Raw genomic sequence first — 16,959 nt, forward strand, 5'->3', positions numbered from 1 at the left:
TTGATGAAGTTCTTATCAATTTTGAGAATGTTGTGGAGAATTTTGCTGAGTTTCTTCCCATGGGAGAAAATCTTCTCCAGATATTGAATCTCCTCGGTTGAAATCAACGTCAATTGTTCCAAGGATTTCTTTTCCCGCGAGGATTCCTTCGCCAGCAAGTCTCTAGTGAAATTCACTCTCGTGCGAAGGGAAGATTTTCTGTCTCTGAAGATTGTCAACTTCTTCTCAGTGTCTTTCTGGATCTTCTTGAAATGCTGTTGAAGAATCACATAGAAAAAGTCCTTCTTTCTACGGCTGTTGATGATGTTCTTCAAGTCAATCATTTTCTTCTCACAATCAGCAATGAATGACAGCATTTTCTGTCTATTTTCTGACTCTTCGTAGCAAGATTGGAAACGAGAAATCACAGTTTGAAGGCAATTCTTCGTCTCCTCAGCACTTTCTTTCATATTCTCAAGGAAAGTGTGAAATTCTTCAGTGATTTGAGTTGATTTTCTTACAAGTTTCTTCGTATGATTCCCGTTTTGGGTGGAAATTTCAGCAGAAAATTCAGCTACTGCGCTTTCCAGAGGTCCTTTAAGCACTGGAATCTCAATAATTTTGGCTAGATCTCCAAGAATATCTTCTCTGTCCTTCAAGTAGACTTCCTTCAAATGTTGCATGGTTTTTTCGAATAATTTCTGTATCTTCCCGATTGTCGTCAAATCAAGAGCGTCTCTTGTATTTAGTTTTTCAATTTCTTCCACACATTTTGCATGCTTAATAGCAGAAATCCTCTGAAAGTCCTCACGAATCTCCTCAACTTCTCTCTTCATATCGAGAATTTCCACTTCTTCAAAATACTGCTTCTTCCATTTCTCATAATTCTCTTGATTTTCCTTGTTGGCCACGTAGTTTTGCTGATCTTTCTCAAATTTTTCAACATCCAATTTTGTAGAATCAACTTCTTTCACCTTTTTGGGGCTCTTTTTCGGGCCCTTTTTGCCCTTTTTCTTGAGACGTTTTTTCACAGGCATTTTCTCGAGCAACTGTTTTCAATTCAAACAATTCCACAACTCAGCGATTTCAGTGCCAACTGCGAGCGAGTAGAGTAAATTTGTCGGCGGTAAAGCGATTTGCTTCCCAGTCGGAATGGCGTGCAGAATTTATTATATACGCAACGTAGAGTAAAGCAGTAATTAGTATTATTTATATTAATATATGTAGTGTAAATTATATTAGCATTCAGTATTCAGTATGTATTCTCGAGGTATAATTGAGAGTGGAAGGTGTTTTTTTCTGGTGTTGATGCACACATTCAGCCGCGGTTTGACCAATTTTCCATGCCTCTGGGAATTTTTCTTGTGGTTTTTTTGGCAAAGGGAAATATTGTGAGAAGGAATTGGAGGCATTTGCTGAGTGTCTAGGAATTTTGTGGGACAGAAAATGCAGAGAAAATTCATGTGAAAGAGAGGAATATTTTGATATTGAGTCAAGTTGGTCTTATTGCAAATTCCAGAGGTTCGCGACCGAATCAGGGAGCTCCATTTAGCCTCTTCATCTCCTCTCTTCTTCATCTCATGCCACAATCTCAGCGCCTTTGTGTGCTGAAAGAGAGGTAATATTGGAGTTGGCAGATATTCTGGAGCAAAAATAATACCTTCTCGCGCTTGAGAGTCATTCGCCAGATTATGCAAATTATTCCGCGATTGCTGTGCAGCATAGAGGTCGACGAGATTTGTGGCAATTGCGCTGCTCAATGATCTAAATATGGTGATAATTCAATAATATGTAACATGAAATTGATGGTGAAATTGCTGAAAACGCTATGAAAGCCCAATTACTGGAATGTGTGTGTATGCCGTGGATTTTTTTTTTCCTTCCACCTTATCCGCGATGTGAGTGGCAGGAAAAGCTATGGAGAGATCAAGACATATTCTTGCACTTGGAGTGATCTCTTGAGATGCCGGAAAAGATATCAGCCACAATCAAATTTGTGCAATTTTGTCTTGATATTTGCACTCCGCGGCATCTATATTTATGCCTCAGCTTGCATGCACTTGGCGAAAACCCACACTGAAATATCTCTGATGGTGACTATGCAAAAACTTATATACCTTCCACTCAATATCGCGCCTGTCTGCTTTTCCCCGTTTCGCGGCACAGCATAAAACTATTAAAAACAACACACATATTGTGGCTGAAAATGCAAACAAACAATGAAGTGCAATCTATAAACCTATTAAACACTGAATTATTAGCCAAATACCAATCACTGCATTCTTTTCTGGTCAAGACAGACGGCGGCATCTCAAGAATTTGCCAAGCAAGAGTGGCTCAGTTCACTTCTGCCCACCCACAAAATACTCTCTCGATAGAGTTTATCGTCCAGCAAAGTATTTGAGCCTTTCTGAGCCAAGAATGTCACTCTCTATAAATTCTGAAAATCCATTAAAAAGTTCGTAGTTGAAGAAAATCGACAAATATTCACAACGAGACTTTCAAAAGCATTGCCAAGGGGGAGATAATACAGCCAGAAGTGGTGTACAGTTCAAAGGAAGTCTTCGGAAGTGTTCAAGAACAAACAATATTCATTTCCTGAATCCCTCCTGACAAATTAATCCAATTTTCTTGGATTTCCTTTGATTCTTACGCTTGAAACAATCACAATAAATATTTTCTAGGTTATGTAATGAATCAAGAACAGATTTAGTGGATAATTTGTATTCTAACTCATCAGTTCTTATTCCAAAGTCGCAATAATCATCTTTATTCTGAACCTTTTATGCCAAGAAATACTGTAAATTGCAATTTTAGTCGCTCATAACCTCAAAAAGTAGCGTGTGAACTTGGAAAATGTTCATTTAGAAAACTTTTTAGACACTTTTGCCTCTGAATCAGCAATTTTGAATTCATTGGTAAATCATAAGAACAGATTTTGCGATCTGAAAAGCTTCCAAATGGAGTTTTTGAAGATTTTTTAGTCTTAATTTGAGGTTATGGTCGCAAAAGTTACCCAAAAAAGAGTTTTTTTTAATGGAATCTTGTAGAATTATTGAATGAAAGCTTAAGAGATTCATTATTTTTGGGAATTAACGAGGAAACAGTCTAAAAGCTTCAAGTTCTAGAAGTGTCAGGAAAATTTGGAAATGTTTGTGGCACATTATCTCCCCCTTGAGCATTGTTATTCTGCTGATTTCTTTAAAATATGTGCATCAAAAGTTAGCGCATGCAATTGAGAGGAGCTTTAGAGTGGGCAGAGCTTCAGAAAGTTCTTCTCTTGCCAAGATTTTTGACATGTTTCCAAAAAATGACATTTATAAACCTCCAACATTTTTTCCTCTGCTGAAATTCTTAGGCAAAAAAAGCACATCTTAATGTGACTCTTAATTTTTATCACTCCCTGTAACCCTTCTTAACGACTATTGACTGAGAATAGAGCCATCACGAGAAATGTCCGATGGCTCTCGGAGGCCATATAAAATGTTCTGCGTATCTTGACAAAGTGCAATTCAATGGTTTTGCACGGAAGGATAAAATGGTTATTGGTTTGGTTGCACAAATAATGCTCCAGTGCGCCAAAAGAGCGCTGCAGCTGCTGTTCTGGTGGGCATAATTTCATATATGATGACGATAAAGTTGACCCAGGAATGAATTTCTAGTTAGTGGCAATTTTATGCAGAAAAAACAACTTGACCAAGAACACGGAGGGAAACCAGTTTTTGGGCACCTCTTGGTCTTTTTCCATCTTCCACATCTCCTCTTTCGGCCACATTTTACCCACCGTGCAGCCCATGATGGCGATTATTGAGATGGTTCTATTGGTGAAACATCGCGTCCGCAGAAAAGTCTCCTCATGTTGACGCATTGACGTGGAAGAAAAAGCGAGCGAGCGCGAGAACTTATGAGCTTTTCGCGAAGATAGTGGGAAAAGTCCCCACGGATTAAGAGTGCAAGAGCCTCTGTGGCGTGTCAGAAGATTCCCAAGATTGCGTCCATCATCTTGTTCGCCCCAGACGAGCGAGAAAAAAAGCATTCAGAGAAAACTTGCATTGCCTGAAAATGGACAAAGTGAGTCCGATAAGAGTAACAAGCTACAAAAGTCCAAATAAATCAGGCATCTTGGAAGATCTTTCTCTTTTCCTCGCGGCCAATCTCGCCATTGAAGATGCGAAATCGAGCAATGCACTCGATTTTCCAACGCATACACAAGACAGACAGAGAATTTGCAATCCTTCCCAGGGGGCTGATAAGTTCTGTGCAAGACAGAGTCTTAATCATCATTCAGCTAAGGAAAAATCAAGCAATTTCAGACCGTTCACTTTGTGATTATTCAATTATTTTGTTGTTTCTTCGTGGTTTTTATTGAAATTTTGAATATTTCCTGAATATTTAATGGTCTCAATCAAAAATAAAAATTTTTTTGAATAAAATAATACAGAAAATAATGATTTTACCAAATAAAATTGCAAAATAATCATATTTTGAATAAAATATTCAGGAAATTATCAAAAAATGATTGGAATTTTTTTTACAATCACAAAAGTACTAAAAAAAGATTGAGATTTGTATAAAAAAAAACAAAATTTAAATAAAATATTCAGGAAATAATCAAAAAATATTGAAATTTGTCTGAAATTATCAAAATTAGAATGAAAATAACGACAAATCAAAAAATAATTGAAATTCAATCGGAACTTCTACATGACTTCTAAATACATTTCAATTTTTTTTATTAAATATTCAGAATAAATTTAAAATAACATTCGAAAATATTCAATTTTTGATCATTTTGCAACTTTACTGGGAAAATAAATTATTTTTGATTTTTTTTAATTCAAATTTTGAATCCTTCAATACAATATAAAAATTTAAAAGCTAAATATTTGATGACTAATATTGGATTTCATTTGATTGACTTTCCTTTTGGGTAGAAATGGTGTCAGAAGTGGGAGAGAAAATCACTCAATTCACTTCTTTTCACCTTGTGATAAGAAAAGTTTCAAGCGTTAATTAATTTAGGAAGTACAAGTGGTGAAAAAGTGAAAGATTATCAGTTGCTCGTATGTAAGTTGTGTTGTAAAAAGGCACTTAATGCTTGTGGTTTGAAAAAAACTGTGTAATTTCTATCAATAAACCCAATCAATTGCCCTCTAGCATGTCTTCTCATAATGAGTGCACATTAAATCCAACATTTGCATGAAAAATCAAAGCATGAGATGTGAATAAATTAAGTCTCAACTTCCCCGATACGTTATCACACTTGTCCGCAGACTTTTCCAATCTCTTCTCACAAATTCAATTTGAGCTGCAATTAAGGCCGATATCAATTGAGTGATTTGACTTGCAAATCGCGCACTTTCAGCTGACTTCGTCGGCGGGAGTAGTTGTGCGCCCCTCGGGGAGTTTTCTTGTGCCCGCGAGATGAGAATCTCCCTCCCTCGCTCGACTCCCGGAGCCCCGCGAACGCATCGCCAGAGCGCATTTGCCACCGCGAAATCCCATTCAAGAAGACCGGAGAATCGGCGAACGCGAGGCAGGTTCGTTGGCAGCTGCCGAGTTTCAGTTTTTCAGTTGCTTGTGACTCGCTTTCGTGAACGGACGCATCGCGCTTTGGGCATTTCTGTGCTTCTTGGGCTCTCCTCAGTGGCTCCTGGACAGGCTCGAGGGATTCTCCCAGGTGAAGTGTGTTTGTGCTCCTGGACGACGTCCTCGACTTCCGTTTCCTCCCTTGCGACGATCAGTGAAAATTGCGCGTGTGCCAGATTTATTTCGGTGAAGAGTTGGTTTTGTGCAGAGAAAGAGAGGCTCAACTTCTGCATTGGAGGTTTAATTGAGCAGCAAAATTGGAGAGACGAAGGTTTTTCTGGCTAAATACAGTGCTGTGTGTCTCTTGATTGCAAACAATTTCTGGCGAGCAGAAGATTTTCCATCTGCAGGTACGTTTTATACGGTCTTCTGGACATTCAAAAGCCACAACCCTTTGACGAGCGGCTAACACGGCTCATTTAGACAGTTTATTAGACATGAGGTCACTTTTACCTTCTCTCACTCTTGGACGACCTATCCGCGAGAGACTTTGTGTGTTTATCTTTGGAAATCCGCGCTGCATTTTTTCCCACCGTTCAAGTCCATTTCACCGCCTTTCGCACAACATGCGAAACGAATGGCAAGTGCGCGTCTGATGGCCAATGAAAGTAAAAATAGATAATTGGTCAGGAGTGCTGAAGTGTCTGAAAAGAGGCGATGATATTCGGAAATGTGGACTTTTGTGCCTTTTGCAAAAATTGCGCTTTAGATGCTAATCAAATTGAATTACATTGTTAATGCTCTGGAATCTTTTGTCGATCATTTTGAGCACGTTTAGGCGTTTCAATCGCTTTGCGCTCAGCGTCTTTTGTGTTTGGCATGGGAAGTGGGAGAAATGAGGTGAAATTAAAAGACCGAAACGCACAGAGATAAAAGATAGTGTGTCTGTGTAAAATACGAAAAATTACAAAACCAGATTGAACGTGGTGATCGATTTTGAAGAGAGCTTGAGAGTCTCTCGCGCTCAGCTCGAAAGTTACCCTCGAGGGAAATGATCGCGCGCGCGGGTCTCCTTCACTGAATCAACCTTTTCGTTCCACTCCTCATGAGAAGTCTTTTTGCCCATGAGCATCGGCACGGCTTTTAATTGGCGATCAAGTGATTTATTTTGAAACGCACCTCACAAGACGGGGACAATTAAAAAGCGCGCGCGGCGCTGCAGAAACAATCATCGGCGACACACTTTTCCAATTATTATTCTGCGCAATTGCATATTAAGAATATTACGAAAAAACATTGATAAGCACGCAAGTTCTGGGCTTAAGCTAAACTGGACTTTAGACAGAGCCAAGGGGGAGATAATGTTCCTCAAATCTTAAGACTTCCAGACACACTTCTGAACGTCTTTAAAGGCATTTTTTCGTCTCAAGAGGTCGAAGCTCTTCAAATTCTTAGATTTTAGTCTGTATGAACTGATCTTAAATGTCTCACGATTTGTCTATGAACAGTTTCTGAGGAAATTGTGAGGTTATGAAAACTAGCTTTTAAACCTTCTTGGCTTAATTAAAATCCCTTTCAAATCCGGAAACGAGTAAATTCAGAGAATATCACAATGTTTCTACTGGATAATAAAGTACAAATCCCGGAAATTACTAAGTAAAGAGACATTTTTGAGGTTATGTTTGACTTTAAAGCTGTTTTGAACTCCTGAAATTGAATCAATCTGAAGTTTTTCGAGCAGAAATACTCAATTGAACCAAGAAAAAGAGAAATATTCTTAGTTTAAACACATATTGATGATTTCAAGTCTTTTAAAGGTTTTAAATCAATCACATAACCTAGAAATGTAATAAAATTGATATTTCTAAGCAAAATAACAGCAAAAGATGCTTTTGGAGTCGAAATTTTTGAAGTATTTTACCACTTTGAATTCCTAACACTTCTTTGAAAAGCTGTACACCTCTTCCGACCGTAATATCTGCTCCTTGGACGAAGCTAAAGCTGAAGAACTTCTTGCAACTTTCACACCTTTATCTTCAGCTCAATAGCACGCAGTATAAGAAGTTGAACTGTAGATCATCGTGATGATATTCAGTCAATTTTACGACACTAATTTTTTCTCACACAAGTTCAGTAGGAATAATAAAAACAACTCTTTAGCGATAAAGGTGAGCTATTAGATGAAACTGCCCGGCTCTCCCCTACTTTATCAAGTGCCTTTTCGCCAGAGAAACTCACTCAGACAGTCAATCAGCTTTCGCAAGTGCTGGAATTAATCTGCGTGGAAAATATTCTGCCGCAAATTTCTTTTTACTTATAATTAAATGTGAAATTATTTTTGCCAATTTGTGCTGAGGTTCTTGATCTCTAAGGCGTTGCTTTAGACATGTCTTTTGAGCGCGTGTGTTTCGACGTTTTTGGTTTTCTCAAGAGCATAGTAAACAAGTCCAAAAATTGATACTGAAGTAATCCTATTAAGAGAAATGATACATAACACCTTTCACTTTATGCGGGGAAAAGCGCCAATGCTAAATTGCATCAGATCGATTAAAATGCTTGGGCAGAAATTCTAAGCATTCTGCATAAATCCCGATTAGCATTCCGCTGTGAAGTTGACATCATAAATCGATTGAGCGGAGCTGCAAAGTGAATTGCATTCTTGCTAATTTGGGCTATTTTGGTGTGTTGTGTGTAAATTTGTCTCACAAGAGAAGTAGCGAAGTTTCTCGTTTGCTGCATTCTCGGCTGTGTCGCAATCTTGCTTGGTGGATAAAAACGCGTATCTCGAGAGTCTGCGAAATATTAAATCATGTGCGTTTGGCACATGAGAGAGGGAGAGTGTCAGGAAAGGGACAGCGAGGAATTTCTCAACACTCTGTGACAGCGAAAAAGAATGTTTTTCTTGGGCGGAATGACATGAGAAAAAGTGCATTTCTGCTCCCTCTAAGCTCGCGACAGAAAATCCAGAAAGACAGGAATTGCATCGCTCTGCATTGATGCAGAAACCACAGCTATTGCCATTTGATGGCTTCGTCTTTTGAGACTTTTCGTCGCACTTTTCATTCTGGGCGGAATATTTAATAGTTCGAAATTAAAACTAATATTGCTCTTTTATAATTATTTTGTAAATATTTCAGTTGATTTTATTGATATTTATTAGAATTTTGGGCTGAAATCAACTTTTTTTTTAGGGTTTTCAAGTAAAAATCAAAAAACATGACAAATAATTTATTTATTCACAGTCACAGAATATTTTAGGATAATTTTAGGAATTTAAAAATAATTATTGTTTATTATTCATGTGTTTCATTGCATTTTGAGGCAATTTTCTTGGAAAAAATCTTCTACGTGGTCAATGAAAAATCTTTTAATCATCTTTTAAGCACGGTTAGACGTTATTTTGTACTGCGAAAAACATCAAATCTTAGGAAAAAATCTTAGTGAATATTCTAAATTATGAATAAAATCAATAAAATTCATGAAACATATATAAAAATTAAAGATCTTTCAAAAAAAGGCCCCAGGAGATTTTAAAAAAATTATTATCATAAATTTGTCGCGTAAAAAGTACACAAAAGATGGTTAAAAATCGACTTTTTGCTCTTTATTTCTTCAGTTTGTCGATCAATTCTTCATATTTCAGCAATAGAGCAATGAAATCAACTGAATATTATAGAAAATCATTAGAATTTACCAATATTGCCAATTTCAGCCGTCGATGTAAACAAAATGAGCTGATAATTAGATAAAGAGTGATTTACTTCGTCTCTGTTTTGCTTCTGTTTTGTCGTGGTGAAAATGTAAATTGTTTTTCTAATTGGAAAGTCTTTTGACAACAAGCGATTGGTGAAAAAAAAAACAGGGCCAGCAGTAAAATCTCAGCTCCTCTGAGCATTGTTCTCCTCACCGGAGTTTGTTCATTTTGTCTCAACTTGTTTTCTTGTGCATCGTCGCATTTTGTGCTACAATTTAATATCATGATGCCGGAGACAGAATCGGCAGTTCGAAAAAGTTCTCTTCGCGCGCTGAGTCTCGTTTAAACTGGGTAAGTGGTACACTTTTGATGAACAGCCAGCGCCGGTGACAATTGCGACGTCTTCGGAAGTGGGCAAAGAGACTTCCTCAGCGTCTCAGACAATTGGCGGTGACTCGGCATGAAATTGCATCTCTCGTGTTTGTATAAATGCAATTCACGCTGTGGCGACGCGACTTGGCAATTAGATTGCCTTATTGATCGATCACCGTGAGTCAATTGGATCGAATTGCGGCGTGTTCGTGAGTGTCATTGCCACATGCTACTTACATTTCATTTTGCCAGCACACACGCCAAATCCAATCGTGCGCTCGTTGGGAAACTGATCATCGCAGCCAAATGATCAGCCAAGGGGGAGATAGTATGCCTTAAATCAGTACACCACTTCCAAACACTTCTAGATCGTCAAATTTGTAGCCTGTTTCCACATTATTTCCCAAATTATAATGAATCTCTCAAGTTCCCATACGATATTTCTGCAAGAATCGACTTTGAAGCACTTTTTGGGTATTTTTCCAACCATAACCTCAAAATATCACTAAGAAATCTTCAAAAACTCTCTTTGGAAGCTCTTTAGATCGCATAATCACTCTGTTATAATTTGAAAATCAACTTATAATTATTGATTCAGAGTCAAAATTGTCCATAAAGTTTTCTAAATGACAATGTTTGAGGTTATGTTAAATCTTATCACAATTTGCAGTGTTTCTTGGGATTAAAAGATAAAAAAAGCACTTTTAATTGCTTGCAAATGTTCTTTTGCCAATGACTGGCGAACTTGGCGACTTTAGCATAAGAATTTATGTGCTAGAATGCTAATTATTCAGTAAATCTGTTCTTGATTCGCTACATAACCTAGAAAAAAGATTATTACGATGGTTTCTGCGTGAAAATTGAAGGGAATCCAAAAAATATTGTTGGTTTTTCAACACTTCCACTTCTTAAGTACTTCTGCTGAGCTGTACACCACTTTTGGCTGTATTATCTCCCCCTTGTGATCAAGAGTTGATGCCAATCGAGCATGGTTTCTAATTACCAAAACCGATAGCCTCGAATTTTCAAGAATATATGCACTCATCTCGCGAGCCAGTCTCGATCGGATTGAGCTGAGAAGCCCATCAACTTTATCGATGGAGAGAGTCGACATAAATCTCACTGAAATTGTGCTACTTGCGTTCCCACTGAGAGTCTCAATTTCATTCTGATGGCGGGCGAGCGTGCCAAGAAAGAGAAAATGCATGCATTTTCACGACGAATCAATTTCTGGGATTTTCTCTCCTACATCCAGTGCGGCTTATGCACTGCCATAAATGTCTCAGAGCCGCTGCTCGTCGCGGGAATTATAGATTGCAAGTGTTGGAGGCTGCGACAAAGGGCCACTGGAGTATAAATAGGTGCGTGTGTTCATGGATTGAGATTCGTCACTGCTGAACTCCTGCGGACGAGACCATGTAAAGCGGAAATTAATAAATCACAATTTAACCGCTCAAACGGCCGTAAATACAAAAGGTTTTTTCTTATTGCCACCGAGAAATAATTTCCCTGAAGAGCGTCGCCGACATGATCTTATTGTGTAAGATTTCGGGGAGTGTTGGCCGGACAAAAAGGTCTCTAAAACACAACTCTCGATGGGACACAGAGTGCTAATATGACAATCATGTTTGACGAAAGCGCGCGCAAGGTCAGGAGAATCGTGTGAGTGACTGTACAAAAACACCCTATATGATTTCTTGGTTTAATAAAGCGCGTTTTGTGATGTTGCGGGCTGTGGATATAGAATTTTTGTGAAACATGCGCGCCGCGGAATCGAAGAAGAGCGGCCAAAAGAAGAGGGTTTTCGACCTCATCATCTTCATCGATCAAGGGAAGGAAGAATCCAGCGCGCAAGAAACCTGTTTATCATTTGACCACGGCACAGAGATTCTCCCTCGAAACTGGTCCTGTTCTGAATGCCAGCCACGATATTTTGCTAAATCCACATTTTTGCCTCCCTCTCTGCATCTCAAGGAGTTCTGTTCGCATAGAAAACCCATGGAAATGCCGAGTTTTGCACTCGGAGAAACTATAAAGTGGATTTCTTTTGTAGACACTCAATTAAATACGAAGGAGAGATCATCAAATCTTCTTCTGTGCTGGCTTTGGAAACTTCACAAAACTCTTATGAAATTTCAGAATAAGAATTTACTTTCCAGAATTAACGCCAATCAAAAATAACCCATTTTTAATTAAGGAAATTAATTAATTAAGAAGAAAGAATATTCAAGCTTTCTTTCTACAATTTCTGAGGGTTGTTTTAAGAAATAGAAGGGTTAATCCTGTATATTTTGCGTTAATTTGGAAACGGTTTTTAAGAAATTTCTGGCTTGATTTTTAATAAATTTTAGGCTCACTTTAAAACAAATTAGAGATAATTTTAAGAATATCTAAGAGTTAGGTTCAGAATATTCAGGGATTGTGTTTAAAATATTTCTGGAACAATAATTTTAGAAAAATTAATATATTTCTAAAAAAATTTAGAAATTATCGTCGAATTAAAAACTTAATAAATTTTATTGAAATGCCTCGTTTATCAATTTAAACTGAAAAAAAACTTTTTTAAACATATATTAAATTATATATGATGTGATTTGAAAAAAAAGCACATAATTTCTTTTTGTTAATAAATAATAAAAATAATATTACAATTTCGGGGGATTAATTTGAAGAAAATAAGAGTTAAATTAGGAATATTCAGGATTGATTTAAGAAAATCTGAGAGTTGTTTCTATACTGTTTCTGAGGGTTTTGTTTTCAAGAAAGATCAGGAGTAAAATCTGGAAAATTCAGGGGTTGTTTCTTGGAGATTTCTGAGTTTAATTTCTCTCTGTGCACAACAAAGAGCTCTTCGTCATCTTCCCGTTGAGTGCTGAACAATCAATGAACAAAAATCTCTTTTCACCACACTTCAACTGGGAGAGATTTCGTGTTTGCTTGCACTGCCACTGTCATAATCTGCCGCCGAGGAATCGTCACCCATTTCCCAAGACATGCACTACTGTTACCCATTCTTTCGTGCGATCGCAACAGCTGACAATTGAAGCAAGTGCGCGACTCAATCCGGAAGATGCGCCGCGGCGTAGCGACAAATGATGATGAAATTCAGTGGGAGGGAAAATTGGAGAAAATGAAGTGGCTCCAATTGATCACTATCGAAGAATCTTCCGTGTTAATCTCTCTTCCAGGCATTGTGGTGGTTTTTCGACTGCATCTGTGCCGCGACTAGCACTCCCAAGAGCGCCAAGACAATGATGTGAGGTGAATTAATTTATGACCTGTTTGAATTGTACAATTCCGCCTGAAATTAGCATACGAGCGGCGAGTCCCATTGCCGACAGCTCTTGTTTTGCCACCTGATGCGGTCTCTGGGTGGGATGATCTCATTGTTGAGCCGCGAGAGAGGAAGATCCATCAGAAGCCGCGCGATGGACCCGCGAGAGATCACTTATGCAAATCCGCGCTGCCGACTTTTTGGCCATACAGCAATTTATTTGCCCGCGAAAGCGTCAAAATTCCCATCAAACTCTCAACTTATTGTCCAACGCCTTCAATGACTTCATTCTCCGATGATGGGCCTCTTTCCCTCCCTCGGGACATTGTTTGCCATCCGCCACATGAGTTATTGCCGCGCGAGATTACCGTTAATGATGGCACAGATGATGTTCATTTTCCATCCAAGTCAAAACGAGAGGTGAAAAGAATTCGCAGAGCCTCAAAATTATGTCAAATAGCAATTATTTATCGTTTTTTCTTCTGGCTCTCGCCAAGGCAAAAAGTCTTCTTCACGTACAGCTTTTTTTTTTCTTAAATTATACATTTGAGAATTATTCTTAACACGAGATTGATTTTAAGACACGCCAAAGATGGATTTCTTTTTATCTCCCAGGCAAATTGCTCGGTTGTTTGGATGCTTTTTTGGCTGGAATCTTCGCGTGATTCTCCGGAAAAACTGTTTTGACGGTTTTTAAATCTTCTTTTTTCAACAATTTGTCTTATCGCGCAACTCAATTGTTTGCTGGATGGTTTTTTTTTTAATGAACAGGTGAGACAACATTTAAGGTTTATTAATGTTTTCTACACTGTTTCACTGACAGTTATAAATGTGATTCTCAAGTGGGGAAAATCTTCGATAATCTGCGATAAGAGAGCTTCTGAAAAAAAAACAGAGTGTTTTAAAAGGATCGGTTTTTGTTGTCTCAAGTCGTTCAAGCTTAAGCAGATTTGCATCTATTAAACGCTATCCACGTGGTATATTTTACCAGAATATCCATTTGTGTAGCGATTTCCCATGATATGACGAAAGGCAGCTTTGGTTTTTTATCTAAAAAGCCCAACATTCGAGAGATAACAATTCGAGTCAGTCGTTTGGAAAGAGCGAGTTTATCAATGGGAAATTTCCAACAATGAATTTCACCTGCAATTCTGGAGGTTGTCATAGATTACAAAACACACACTTGTCTTGTCTGGCCTTATTTAGAGGAAATGCCGAGCTGGTTGTGTCGTGAAAAGTGGCATTGTTTGGCGGCATCTCGCCACAGAATCGATAGGAAGTTGAGAAAGAGCGATGCTGTGATTTCCGGAATAAGTCGCACAAGCGCACCGACTTCTCAAGTGGAATTTATGGGAATTTAATGGAATACTCTCCAGACGCGCGCTCACTCCACTTCCGATTGTGCCCCAGCAGAAATGACCAGGAGGAAATTGTGTGCACATGGCAAGAGTGACAAGGTGGAAGTTGCCATGCACGCTGAATATTTAATTAAAGCCTCTTCGAGTCAGCATTTCAATGCTATTCACTGGCAAACATATTCCTCATTTATGGCCAAAGTAACTTGTAATGTTGACTTGACTGGCTTCTCGCCAAGCCAGGGGGTCCATAAAATAAGCAATAATACATTAGTGCTCCAGGTGGGGAAAAAAACGCGTCCACGTCACGAGACGCGATATTTACGCTCCTGGCAAAACTATTGTTATTGTTCAAATTTAGACATGGGCTTTCGCACAAACAACTCTTTTTTTAATACCAGCGCTTTGAAGGGTATTAGTTGGGCTCTCATTCACCTCGTTCACCTCAAGGGGGAGATAATGTGGCTGAAATCTGTACTTTCTGATACTTTGCAGAACTTCAGACTTCACGAATTGTTTATAACAAGACTAAAATTAACTAATAACTGAAATATGACTAAAATTTAACCGAAATCTAACTAACAACTGTAGAATTCACGATTTCATACAATATTTTACGATTTTCTTCTGCTAAAATCGTACTTAAGCGAATGTTTGAATTTCTATTTTCTTTCTAATTTATTTAAAGCTTCTCTTTAAGCGCTTTGAAAGACATTTTTAAAGCAAAATTCTGACTTATCACAATCTAGTCTAGGTTTTAAAAGTCTGAGGAACTTAAAATTCTTCAATTAGTTAGATTTCAAGATTATGTGCCAAATTTCTGTCTTCATTTTCTAGTTTTGCCTTCGGAAAATGCTTAGAAAACTTCTGACGAAATTGTTAGGTTATGAAAATCGGTTAAAAAAATCCTTTTTGACATCATAATCCTGAATATTTGTTAATATTTGAGGCTTAATTCGTCACTTCAAACCACAAAGTCCGGAAATAACTAAGCAAATAAACATTCTTCTAGATGGAAATGAAATTTTTGAGGTTATGATTGACTTTAAAGCTGATTTATACTTTAATTTGACCAATTTGATGTATTTTTAACACGAATGCTTAACTATTTTAAGAAAAAGAGGCATATTTAGTATTTAAAAGCGCATTTTGATTGCCAAAATGTGTCTTAAATCAATCTCCTAACCTAGAAAAGCAACCAAAATTTACCTTTTCTAAGCGAAATAACTTAGAAAATGCATTAATTTTTGCAGTAAATCCAAATTTTCGAAATATTTTACAACTTTCAATTCTTGACACTGTCTTTAAAGCTGTACACCACTTCTCACCATAATATCTGCCCCTTGATCCACCTCATAATTGCACATCAAAACATTATGTGCCATATTTTTACTATTATTTTTACCGACTCTTTATTTGCGACGCTCCGCAGAAGTTCATTATTGTGCAATACCTTTACGACTCTCGGCAATTTATTGCTCCACAACTGGCGCGAAGCTGCGGGTTCAGAAGCCATAGTTCTCTAGCACGCAAAAAATGTGATTTACTTTTGAAATATCGCGTCGTGGAAGGATTTTGCGAAAACACACGCACTCGCGGATCTCAAAAAACTAAATATCGATCAGGCCATGATTAAGAGTTGCGCTCGTGATGGTTTTGTAATTTGAGAGAGAGAGAGAGATTGTTTGGCAATAGAAGCACATTAAAATGCAATATTTCATCGATCTTTTCCTGCCATTGTCAAAATATCGAGGTGTGACTTGGGAGGAAAACTCCCTAATGATCGGAAGAACCTTCGCAGCTCACTTTGAATCATGCTTTTTGCCACTGGGCAAAATCACAATGTTATGTAAGAATTCTCATGCCGTCAAATCACGTAGAATCTCCTCTTTTTTCCAACTAATTCACCTGAAAATCGACTGTTTTTCCACTCAAATCAATTATTGACGATTCAAACCTCGCGCCAGTGAATATTGCTCGCGATCAGAAATGTTCCAATTTTCCAGGCAAACTGTTGGATGTTAAATGTTGATTTTTGACGCAATTTCTCGCGCCGTTTTCGGCTCAAGATCATCATGATTCAACAGTTCATGTTGGGCGCCTCGTTTTCTCACGGGTCCTCGTGGAAAATCGCCTCACGGACGCGCGCGATCCATTGTGATGCAGTTCCCTTGGCGTCACACTCAGATAAAACGTGGCACGTCGATTACTCAATGAATTTCATTTAGGTGAACATTTAAGTGAAATGTTTTATAGCTGACAGACTCTGAAATTGGATTAAAGATGACGTAAAATTCATGCTTCATACATGTTGTTTTTCAGCTTGACAAGACGCTTTAACAGACACTTTAAGAATACTTATTGACCCACCTAATTTAGACTTCTTTTCCTTCTCTTTACAGACAAACCGCAAAGCTGCTGTTTTGGTTTTGCATGCGTCACACAATGTAAGTATAGAGAAATGATATAAAATCAGATCTTCTTCTTGATTTCCAATATTTTTACGACGTTTAGTGAACACTTTATTAGAAACTTTATGCAGAAACCGCTATAAAAGCGCCTTTTACTCAACTTTCTTACAATCTCACACACAAACACACACACACAATGTGGCGAAGAAAAGGCCACAGAGGAAAAATTTCCACATTGTTATTAAATTTCCTGAGCTGTGAGAGAATTCAATATGCGCTGGGCAAGATGAGAAATTGCCGCGAGATCGAATTTCTGGACTTTATTGCGAAACAACTCTTGGGATG

The 16,959-nt window shown here is 37.9% G+C and overlaps 1 protein-coding gene across 1 annotated transcript in view; it reads left to right on the forward strand.

The window, feature by feature from the left end:
• Window positions 1–5,556: 5,556 nt before the first annotated feature.
• LOC132260617 (uncharacterized) overlaps window positions 5,557–16,959 on the forward strand; it is a 44,462-nt gene continuing 33,059 nt past the window's right edge. Inside the window, exons 1-2 of the mRNA XM_059758859.1 lie at window positions 5,557–5,918; window positions 16,606–16,650. The gene's annotated coding sequence lies outside the window, so the exon portion shown is untranslated. The remainder of the gene's footprint in view (window positions 5,919–16,605; window positions 16,651–16,959) is intronic.

Source organism: Phlebotomus argentipes, unplaced genomic scaffold (assembly GCF_947086385.1).
Source record: "Phlebotomus argentipes unplaced genomic scaffold, Phlebotomus argentipes genome assembly scaffold_18, whole genome shotgun sequence".
In the NCBI taxonomy this organism is placed as follows: Eukaryota; Metazoa; Arthropoda; class Insecta; order Diptera; family Psychodidae; genus Phlebotomus; species Phlebotomus argentipes.